Source organism: Ceratotherium simum, chromosome 14, assembly GCF_057802395.1.
Source record: "Ceratotherium simum simum isolate JZ-2026a chromosome 14, ASM5780239v1, whole genome shotgun sequence".
NCBI lineage: Eukaryota > Metazoa > Chordata > Mammalia > Perissodactyla > Rhinocerotidae > Ceratotherium > Ceratotherium simum.
In genome coordinates, this window is record NC_141913.1 from 53,818,395 (window position 1) to 53,829,567 (window position 11,173).

At 37.7% G+C, this 11,173-nt stretch overlaps 1 pseudogene; it reads left to right on the forward strand.

Annotated features, from left to right (window-relative positions):
* The first annotated feature begins 6,530 nt into the window (after positions 1 to 6,530).
* On the forward strand, positions 6,531 to 8,065 carry LOC101388309 (importin subunit alpha-8 pseudogene; annotated as a pseudogene).
* The last annotated feature ends 3,108 nt before the right edge of the window (positions 8,066 to 11,173 follow it).

The window sequence follows — 11,173 nt, forward strand, 5'->3', positions numbered from 1 at the left end:
ACATGCTTGGGCCTGTGGCTCAGGTTCAAATTCTCCTGTGTATCTCTCATATCTTGGGCACCTGGACCAGTATTGCAGTGGTATTACCATAATTATTTTTTCTGTTTTATGGATTAGGAATTTCAACACCAGATAGGGTAAACACCTAAGTCATAGGACAAAGTAATTAATCCACAATTTAAGATGAAATTTTTCTGACTTTAAAGTCTATGCTCTTTACACTGTACAACAATGATTGGCCCACATTTATTCATATTCATATTGGTAGTGCTAACATGATGTATAATACCTGTTGGAGCCTGTTGTATTTAATTTATAAATTGGTATACCACTTGAATGTGAAGAACATTCTTTTTTTTAACAAGAGTATTTATTTTATATTTCTCACTAAGGACTAATTTACCTGATTGATCAATATTTGGCAGTGAATGCCTGAACAAACCTTTAGCCAAACCTCAGCAGGTCTTTCACAGCATCCTCACAAATGCTCCATGCTTCATACCTGACTCCCTTTTACTTAGTCTGCTTTCCATAAAAATAATCTAAAATCATTTTTTAATCAAATTAAAAACCCTTACATTTATAATACTTTGATGGCTACTAAATTACAATGTCATCATACAGATGTGAAACTGAACTATATTTAGAGAAACCACTTTAAAATAAATGAGTTCAGGTGAATAATTACTTTCTGTCTATAAGACTGGAAATTTCTAATATCTCACCGATCTGTTCCAACAATGCAGAGACTTAGGTCTTTGTGGATTGTTAATTATAACCCTTGATAACTGATGGCAAACTCTCACTAGAGTACGTAGTACTTTGTTATAAACTGCACAATGAAAATAAGACATTTTTAAGGAAATATAGTGTGAGATTTGTTTGTAAAAGATATTCTACCGGGCTATAAATCTATAATTAAATTATATTTAAAATTCTGTAGTTAGACCCATAGAGTCCACAATCTCTATATAGGTAACTGTTAAGTCATTAATGAGAATTTCAGTGATGTTACTTCAAAATCCCTTATATTCCCGCTTAGTAAACATATGCGTGCAATTCCTGTACATTTTTCTCCATAAAGTTCATTTTGGAGAGCTAGATTTCCAGACATTAGGTATTATAGAGCACAACACCAACAATTCCTTTGACTATTCGGAGAAGCCTTGTTAGTTCTAAGAAAATGTCAGGGTAAGTGGGAGCTAGCGTCAAAGCTGGTGGGTGCCTGGCTTGGCAAATCTTCCTCCTGGTGTTCAAGAAACACTAACTTCTGCCCCCACATGATCTTTCAAGGTCATCTCAGTCGGAGTATGGCACAGTAGTATTTAGGGGTTACAGATGGCCTGGCTTCTATTTCTAAATAACCTAGCTTGATCTAGCTGTGTATTACTCCTGGAAGACAATTCTAACTTGAGAACCAGATCCAAGATAAGAACCCGTATAGTTTTTCTAGGACACGTCTTAGTAACACGTATTGAGTAATTACTGTTGTATCTGACACTGTACTAAATATTTTAACTGCTCTATTTTGATTAACACCCTCAACAGTTGTGTGAGGAAAGTACTATGATTATCCTCATTTGCAGATGGAAAAACCAAGTTTCAAGGAGGTCTTATAACTTGATCTAGGACATATAATAAGTGAAGGCTGTGACCACTAACCTGTCTTCTATAGTAAAAGAAAGGCAAACATAAGCAATTAGAACAAAGGATGGCAAGTGTTTGTTCCATAGGAGCAAGGACTGTGGCTGTTTTGCTCAACATTATATTTCACATTTCCTTGCACAGTTTTTGACACTTAGGACATCCTCTGTACATGTGCAATAAATGAACATTGATAATATGAGTAGAACTTTGTGTAGCAATCCAGAAGCACACAGTGTTAGCAGGAAAATTGGCAGAGAACAGATATTTAGTATATTTAGAGATTCAAGAATTCAGATGTGCAAGATTAAACAAAAATAATTCTTATGAGACTAACATGATTTTTATTTTAAAAGACTAAGTACCTCTCAATGGTTTTATAACAGTTAATGCCATAAAGACGGTAGCAAATGTATCCACGAACCCACATCTCTGTGTTTAGAAATAAGACCTTAACCATCAGGCTCGAATGCACTAAATCAATGGCTTTCAATTCTGAAATGTGGAGACCTCAAACACTTCCAGGGGTGAACACAAGAGAAAATGTTAAAGTTTATAGTTTCTGTAAGATAAAAGTGTAGTTAACATACTTATTAAAACTTCGTATAGATTTTTATGTAGATACACACACACACACACACACACACATATATAAATGTTTAATATGTATTTCAAAACCTGGAGGAAAGTAATTCTCCCTATCGAATTGGTATTGGCAGCACCCTGTTTTAAGCAGAGATTAACTGACAAGGGGCACCTAAGAACAGCAGATTTCAGCAATACTTGCAAGGCAGCTGAAGTCAACGTTGGTGCAATTTATGCTACTTAGGCATAAAAGGCAACTCACTGCCTGCTTCTCTGGACGGATCATCCCAAAGAGGTCACTTTGAAGGAATAATAAAACCCTTTAAACCTACCCCTCGGCACCTCTGCAAATGATATTGCATCAGCCTTCAGCGTAGGTGCGCTCCCCTTTAAGTGAGTGTCCCTAATATCTGTAAGATGGGCTCTTAATATCTCCTGAAATTTTGTTTCACTCAGATTGTCTCAAATTTTAATGGCAATAACACCATGATCAAAACAAATGGCTTTAATGTTTAAGACAAAGTAACCATTCCCTCAAATCTGATTTTACTCAGTGTGTATGCACATGTGTTTCTGTGTCTATAGATAAGGCAAATCTTCATGTTAAAACCAAGAATAACACTGTGAAAGTCAAATGCCTTCTCCTTTCAAAACTGGTAGAAAATTTCTGACAAAAGAGTAATTGCCGCAAGATGCTTCAACAACTCTGCTGTGGTTATCATTACAGATTTGGTAACAGTTAATCTTTTTGACATTATATAAATTAGGGTAAATGTGTTAAATTACTGTCCCAGCAGGAGACGCAGGTCTGAAAGAACAAACACTCAGAATCTTGAGTATCAGATAATAAGAAAAGTTAAATTATTAGAGGTCAATTAGTCCATTATGTATTTATTTCCCTGATAAATGACATTTATAAAGTAGATATTTTGCATTCTAATTCAAGGATCTTAAAACGTAAAGGCTAAATAAAATTGCAGTGAATTGACTCACCCCCAGACTTCCTATAATTACCTCTGACTTCTCAGCACATTTAACTGACATTACAAAAATCCAACAAATATGAGAAACTTGGGGTCACCGTTTCCTTGGAGAAAGAATATATATTTTATTTTTATTTTTGCTGACATTAAAAGAGTGGATATATTTTCTAAAATGGTTTAAATAATTGTTAGGTTTATTGTGCACTTGAAGAATAATCAAGAAGAACTTGTTATATTTCTGTAATCGGAGAATATCTTTCCTCTGGAATTCTTGGAATCAAGTTTCTCAAATTGTTTTGCGTTTTGGCTTATGACCAGATAAAAATATTTTGTGTTTGTGAAGGCCTTGCTGAGATTGTGTGAATCTGGTTTATATAACTGGGTATGTTGTATTGTATTTTACTGATTGTTCAGAAAGAGAGTGCTTAAGTGAAATGGGCAATTTTCTCTAGTTTTTTAAATAAAACCTTACAATCTTTTTCTTGTGTAAGTACATTCTTCCTTTGTATATTATGGGGCTTTGGAAATCTGTTATTTGGGTTGGCTTGGGAATTTAAAAGGACTTCTTGGCAGTAGAATACCACCAAGAATCAAGAATCCAATGATAATGGGGGGAGTGATATGTGCCCTAAGGCAGACCCCATAAGAATCCAGGAACAGAGCGGGAGATATTTCTACCACTTATGTAATGATATATGCACTGTGTGTGTATGATAAAATGCTGCTAGCCTATTGAATGTCATATATTATTTGGCTTGGATGTAGTTTTTCTCTCGATAGTGGAGGTGGGAGGAGGATATTGGCTCTGATTCCTAGGACACTGTTCTTTTCCTTGGAGTATTGGCACCAGCTCCTATTTTCACAGTCGAGCGCACTGACACGGGAAGGTCCTCCTGGTGCTTTCTGAAGCTAGAAGGCAAAATATTTCATGTGAACTCAGTTGATATTTCTTAAAACAGCTGTTTTGGAAAAACAACATGGGAACTGATAAAAGTATGTCAGGTTTTTTTTTAATGTCAGAAAAATCACTTTGAGACAAAGCAAAATCTATTCTTCGTGGCTCGTTGTAAAACCTGAAGTGACATTGGAAAAGGACTATTCTGACTAAATATGTTTTTAACTTTGAGTTTGTAAATATTTTACAGTTTGAAAGGATAAGTTGTGTCAATAAAACAAAGACTTTAAGTGATGAGATTGCTCTAAAATAATTTTTAAAACTATTTTTAATGTATTTTCAGTGTAAAAGCCTGCACTTTACAAAGAGTGATAGTAGATTAATTTCTAGTTTAATATTATAACTGCTAGTTTTTTAACCTTAGTGAGTGTTGTTTTTTAATTCTTTTTTTTTTTTTTTTTTTTGGCTGAGAAAGACTCGTGCTGGGCTAACATCTGTTGCCAATCTTCTTTTTTTTCCTCTCCCCAAAGCCCCAGTACATAATTGTATATTCTAGTTGTAGATCCTTCTAGTTCTTCTATGTGAGCGGCTGCCACAACATGGCTACTGACAGACGAGTTGTGTGGTTCCATGCACGGGAACCAAACCCTGGGCTTCCAAAGTGGAGCATGCTGAACTTGAACCACTAGGCCATCAGGGCTGGCTGGAGCCATTTTTAATTAACTCTTTAATAGCAGTACTTGCAAAGAAGTTGATATTAAATAAATAGCAGGATAAGGGGTTGTGTCATAGTTTTTTAATATAACTGATTTAATTTATTCTTTGAACACATAAAGGTGATTAAAAACGTCCCTTACACACAATAGAAAAATTGGTTCATTCCCATGGTTGTTGGAAACCTGCAATGCTTCGTAGCTTTTCTTCTGCACTCCTCTTCAGGCTCCTCTGCCTCTGGTATTACTGTCTACAAGGACTCTGCCCATAAGGGGCTACCCAAGTGGAGATCTTCCACGTAGGGCTTGAACACTATCCCAATAGGCTCCCGTATCTTCACATTCTTTCTTCCCAAGGTTAAATTATGCATCATCCTTGCATGGATACAACTATTCAATATTTCCATATCCGTTGAGTTTTACTGAAGAGAAACAGCCTACCAGACAGATCAGTCCCTCTACAAATATAGAAACAACAAATTCAGTTTAGACCTTTGTGCTCCCACCAGTCCGGCTATGTTTTCTAGCCAGCTTGTCTCGCATTCTCCATTGGGGAGATTTAAAACATATGTACTCTTTTCAGATATTCTCCACCTCCCTGCAAGTCACATCTATTGTGACTACACTTTCTCGTCAACAATTTTCTAAATGGATATTCATTTTCACCCACTCCTTTCCTTTCCCTACCTGATACAAAAGAATGTCATGCTTCTCCTTTTTATGGTCTATGATGATTTGTTGTCTGCTTATAATCCATTCTCTTTTAAACATGCTTTAACTCAACATAAAAATAAATTAAAACTCTCTTCCATCATTCACTCTCCTCTGTATCTTTCTTTAGCTCTAGTATCCACTTTAATGCTATAATCTGTGATGAACGTTTCTGTGCATGCTCTTACCATTTTGCTCCTCCCATGTGCTCTGAAATATCCTTAATATTAACCAAATGTCCAAATAACAAGTAGAGCATAACATCATAGCTATTCTGGAATTTTGAGACATGAATGTTCTCAGAGAAAATGGGGAGAAGAGACTGCTAAAATGGAGTCACTGAGCAATTATTAATGTATTTTTTGCACTAAATTTAGAAATATGTCATTGGCCATTTAATGACTGCCAGTACAGTCTCACAATGTAAATTATAATCTTCTTGAAAGTCAATACTATGTGTTAGGTTTATGTACTACTTTACTCAATAAATATAAATACTTAATCAACATTTTATAGGAGATGAGAGAATGTGTATACAAAAATGCATGTGTAAATACTGAGTCCCTAACTACAGCCCCTCACAGACTTCTCAGCTCAAAAATATCATTATAAGAGCACACATTCTCTTCTAGTATGATTCACCTTCAGCTTATCTAGTTCATAGAACTTTTGCTGACACAAGGCAGGGTCATAATGAAAATGCATTGCATTGCATTAAGGAATGTTAATAGGAATTATATTTTAAAAGCTTTTTAATGCATTAATAATTGTCTTCTTTCAAAATAGTCTTGAACTTTATAAAAGTCAGGTATTATCACCACTAATCTATAGATGAAAGAACTGACACCTAAGAAAGTTAAATAGCACTGTATGTGATATCAAGCTCTATATTCTAATCGGAAATGAATTGGAACTTGGGTTTTGGACTTTGAATATTGCTTTCTTTCTACCTCATCAATCAGGGCAGCTCTGCCAGCTGGTTTATTTCCTCCAGTCAACATGCCAACTTTAGAAGCTCTAGAAGAGAGGCTGAGAAAATTTCAGTACTGAGACAAAGAAGCATCTATGAGGCAGCAATGGCAGGTGGCAGTCAGCCTGAAGCACCAGAAGGCCAAGAAAGATGAGCAGGCCTTAAAGAGAAGGAACATGACCAATCTCTCCCCTGGCCCAGCTTCTGAAAAGCTAGCCAAATGGGTCAGCCTCCCCCTGCATGAAATAATCAATGGTGTGAATACCTCAGATCCAGATCCATGTTTCCAGGCCACTCAGGCAGCCAGGAAAACGCTGGCTGTCCCAGGATGGAAACCCTCCTCTATAACTGATTGTTGAAGCAGGGCTCATTCTCACGCTAGTGGAGCTCCTGAAGTCATCACTTCATCCCTGCTTGTAGTTGGACGCAGCCTGGGCTCTGACCAGCATCTCTTCAGGGACTTCAGAGCCGACCCCCGCTGTTGTGGAAGGGGTGCCATCCAGCCCTTGATTAAGCTTCTGTCTTCCCCGAATATGACTGTGTGTGAAAAGGCAGTGTAGGCTCTTGGTAATATAGCAGGTGATAGCCCGGAATTCAGAGACATTGTTATCTCCAGCAATGCTGTCCCACGTCTGCTGACCCTGATTTCGTCAACCATATCAATCACATTTCTGCGGAACATCATGTGGACCTTGGCCACCCTGGGCCGAAACCAGAACCGGTACCCTTGTGAAAAAGTGGTGAAGTAAGTGTTGTCTGTCCTCTTCTTCTCCCGCAGCACCATGACAGTGAGGTTCTCTCGGATACCTACGGGGCCATGTCCTACCTCACAATGGCTACAACAAGTGCATCGGCCAAGTGGTTGACACGACGGTCCTGCCAGGCTGCTCGAGCTCATGACTAGTTCAGAACTCAACGTCTTTACCCCCTTTCTCCAAATCATGCGAACATCTTCACTGTGATGGGTCACCAGATCCAGGTGGCCATTGACACAGGCAGGCTGAGCACACTGCCCAGCTCCTGATGCACTCCAAGTTCTCCATTCAGAGGAGGCATCCAGATATCCAGCAGCTGATTGCTTGTGATATGCTGCCTCCCTTGGTGCCTTGGTTAAAAAATGGAGAATTTAATGTCCAGAAAGAGGCTATCTGGATGATGGCTAACTTTACAAGTGGAGGCCCTGTGGACCAGTGGATCCAGCTTGTTCACTCTGGAGTCTTGGGGACACTGTGTGAATCAACTCATCATCCAACACATCAAAATTGTTCTCATCATTCTCAAGATCATCTCTTAGATTCTCCAGGAAGCAGAGAAGCATTCTGAGAAGGAAAACCTGTGTCTTCTGATAGAAAAACTCAGTGGGATTGCTAGAATTGAGGTTTTACAACTTCAAGAGAACTGTCAGGTTGGCCAGACTGCTTTGAACATTATGGAGAACCACTTTAGTGAGGAAGAAGCAAATGGCATAATTCTACCAGTCCTGGACCAAGATCATGAATTCTTAAAGCACTTACCAAAAAAATACCCAAACTCCACAACATCTAAACCAATGATCACACCCTAAAGGGTTACTTCTTTAAGAAGCAGCTCTTATATCTTAGCGTATCACAGGTGTAAAGCTTTTTAAACTGAATATTAATAAAATTTTTGACACTTTTACCTCCACTTATCAGAAAAAACATATATCACTGTAACTACATACTTCCACATGTACAGGTAAGGACTGCCCCCAAACCCAGAAGACCTGTATCTGAAAGTGAATGAGACAGTTTCAAGTATAACTATTTCAGTGATTTTCTACTGTTGTGCAGAAGTGTGAACTCAAGGTTTTCACATGCACTGAAGTTGCCCAAACTGGGGAAGCCTAGAAGGGCAAACCCAAACCAGAGTTCCAGAAAATGGAAAGAAAAGTTTGAAAGGCATCACCCTTAGTTTATGGGAAGAATCATAAACAAGAGACAGAACCAAGGTAGAAGTTTATTTAAAAAGCAGGGACAGGTAGGAAATATAAATAACTAAGGTCCAGCTCTATTACCTTTGTAAGATAAAAACATGATTTAAAGGTGTAGATCAGGAGAGCCAGTCCCTGGCAGATCCTCACAGGCTGGACTGAACCGTGTGTCATAACACATTTGTTTAACAAAATCCAGACTTCACATGAATTATGAAGTTACAGAATTTGCCATCCTGTTTCATTCACGGCAAATTTTCTTCTCAGAAGACTTGGAATGCCTTTGTGATTCTATAATAAAGCCACTGAGTATCATGTAATAATTTAAAGACTTATACTTCTGTGTCCATTAGGTCATTTAACATATTTACAGATGCTCATTCAATACTTTTTGGTAGAATGAAGTGTAGTTTTACATCTGATTAGTGAAACAAATCTAGTTAAGTGAGATTCTGGAGACTATTGAAAAAAATTTTGAGAGGAAAAATGAAATATATTTTATCAAACAAATGCTTTTGTAATATGTAAATAGTTATTGACATAATGGAAACATCTATAAAATATAGAACCTTTTTAAAAAATATACAGATAATGTACAGAAATCTAATCTGTTCTTCAGAGTAGTTTTCCAATACTTTAATAACTCAATAATTGGAATATGTTATGCTAAATATTTTAACTTTCTCCTAGATAAATTGTGCATGGAGAGAAGATAAAATGTGAATTATCACTACTGTCAAATAATAAAGCATCAAAGTAATTTAAGAATTACTCTAGTTTTAAGCAATGATGGCATCATTGATTGCATCATTTTGGTGTGTATATTAAACACGTCCATGTCTACATATTTTTATTAGCTTAATTTCAATTAATTAGACATTAGTTAAAATTAGAGTAAAAATTAATGTCAATTTTAATAATAAAGCTAAGGATACATTCGTTTCTTCTGATCTTTCCCAGTGAATTACTATATGAAGTTGGTTACACTTAACCTTTGTTAAACCACCAATTCACTTCTTATGAATACTCTTATTTCATGTGACAGATTTTGCATTTTGGTGAGATCATTGCTAATTTTTTTTCTAAGCTTTTGTAACCTAAATCTTGTTAGACATAATATTAATGCTTGCGTAAGTAAATGTTCAAAGTTTGTCCGTAGACTTTCACATGTCTTTTTTGATATGCTTATGAATTTGCTAGAGAACATACAGGTTGGGGCAGAGTGAATCTGGCCATAGGCCTGATCATACGCTTAAAAATAGAACGCAGATAGACGCAACTGTGATGCTGCCAGAAATTCCCTTATATAGTAGCAAGCACCCGTGTTAAGGGAGTTGTGCTTCCTCTCTCACCTGGTACTTTAAAAGACAGCACAGGGGCTGGCCCCGTGGCTTGGCAGTTAAGTGCGCGTGCTCCGCTGCTGGTGGCCTGGGTTCGGATCCCGGGCGTGCACCAGCGCACCGCTTGTCCGGCCATGCTGAGGCCGCGTCCCGCATACAGCAACTAGAAGGATGTGCAGCTATGACATACAACTATCTACTGGGCTTTGGGGGAAAAAATAAATAAATAAAATTATTAAAAAAATAAAAGACAGCACAACCTCTGCTATAGACTTTTCTAAATGAGTGACTGATTCTCTTTGCATGTTTCTTTAGCTATGGAAATTAATGCAGTTTTTCCTAAGGAACTGGAAAGGAATCAAGGAACTCTCTGCACTCAGTCCCTTTCAGCTCTTGCTCATGAACCATGTGACTGAGGATTTGCTATTTAAGTAACAAACCAAAGTGAAAGCGACTAAGCCAAGCTGATGTGTCATTTCTTCTCCTCCAGGACCACTGATTCATGCTCTGACCTGACTCAATTTACGATTTCAAACCATAGGTTATACTCAAGTCTTGTAACTTCCCACAGCTTGAGATAATGAATACATGTTTGATGGCAATAAATAGAGAATATATTTCTCAGAATGGTCAAAAGTAGGGTAACTCCAAGTCCATTTATTTTCCCTCTTTTATTGTTTCCAAAGACTGTTTCCATATACCTGGGTCTTCACTAGTTTCACTAGATTCTCTTGCCACTTGGTGAATCAGTTGACAAAGCAATGGTCAGTCAAACTGTTATTATTGTTTGTGGTAGATTTTGAAACTTCTTGTTATGAGAGGTTCGGAGATTTGATCGGAGACGTAAAAGAAACTTTCCACTCCAAACAAATGGACTGAAGGTATATTTTATTATATAGAGGATAATAAAAGCGATAGTCTGCAAACAGGTCCGAATAGGTCAAATAATAAGAGGGAAAAACATCAGATGGATCGGGAAGGGAAACACCAGATGGACTGAAGGGAAATGACACAAATCAACCGAAAGAGAAACACCAGGTTGACTGAAAAGAGAACACATCAGATCAATTACTTCACAATAAATCAATTACTCACAACATCCATGCCCCACTGCCGGGAGCGTCCTGTCAATCGACACAGCTGAGCAAGGATCACACGTCCTGGGCAAGGTGTCCCTTCCACAGGTGGAACTCTCACTCGGGCTCAGTTTCCAGCAGTTTTTATACCATCAGTAATTTCCAGAGTAAGCAGTTACAGAGCTTTTTTTCAGAGCAAGCATCCAGTGTTCCCATGCACAAATGGTTATCAGTGGTGTACGTGCACTGAGCACCCCCCCCCAGCTGTCATCCCAGCCCAGTAGTTGTGTATGTGCATCGTTTAC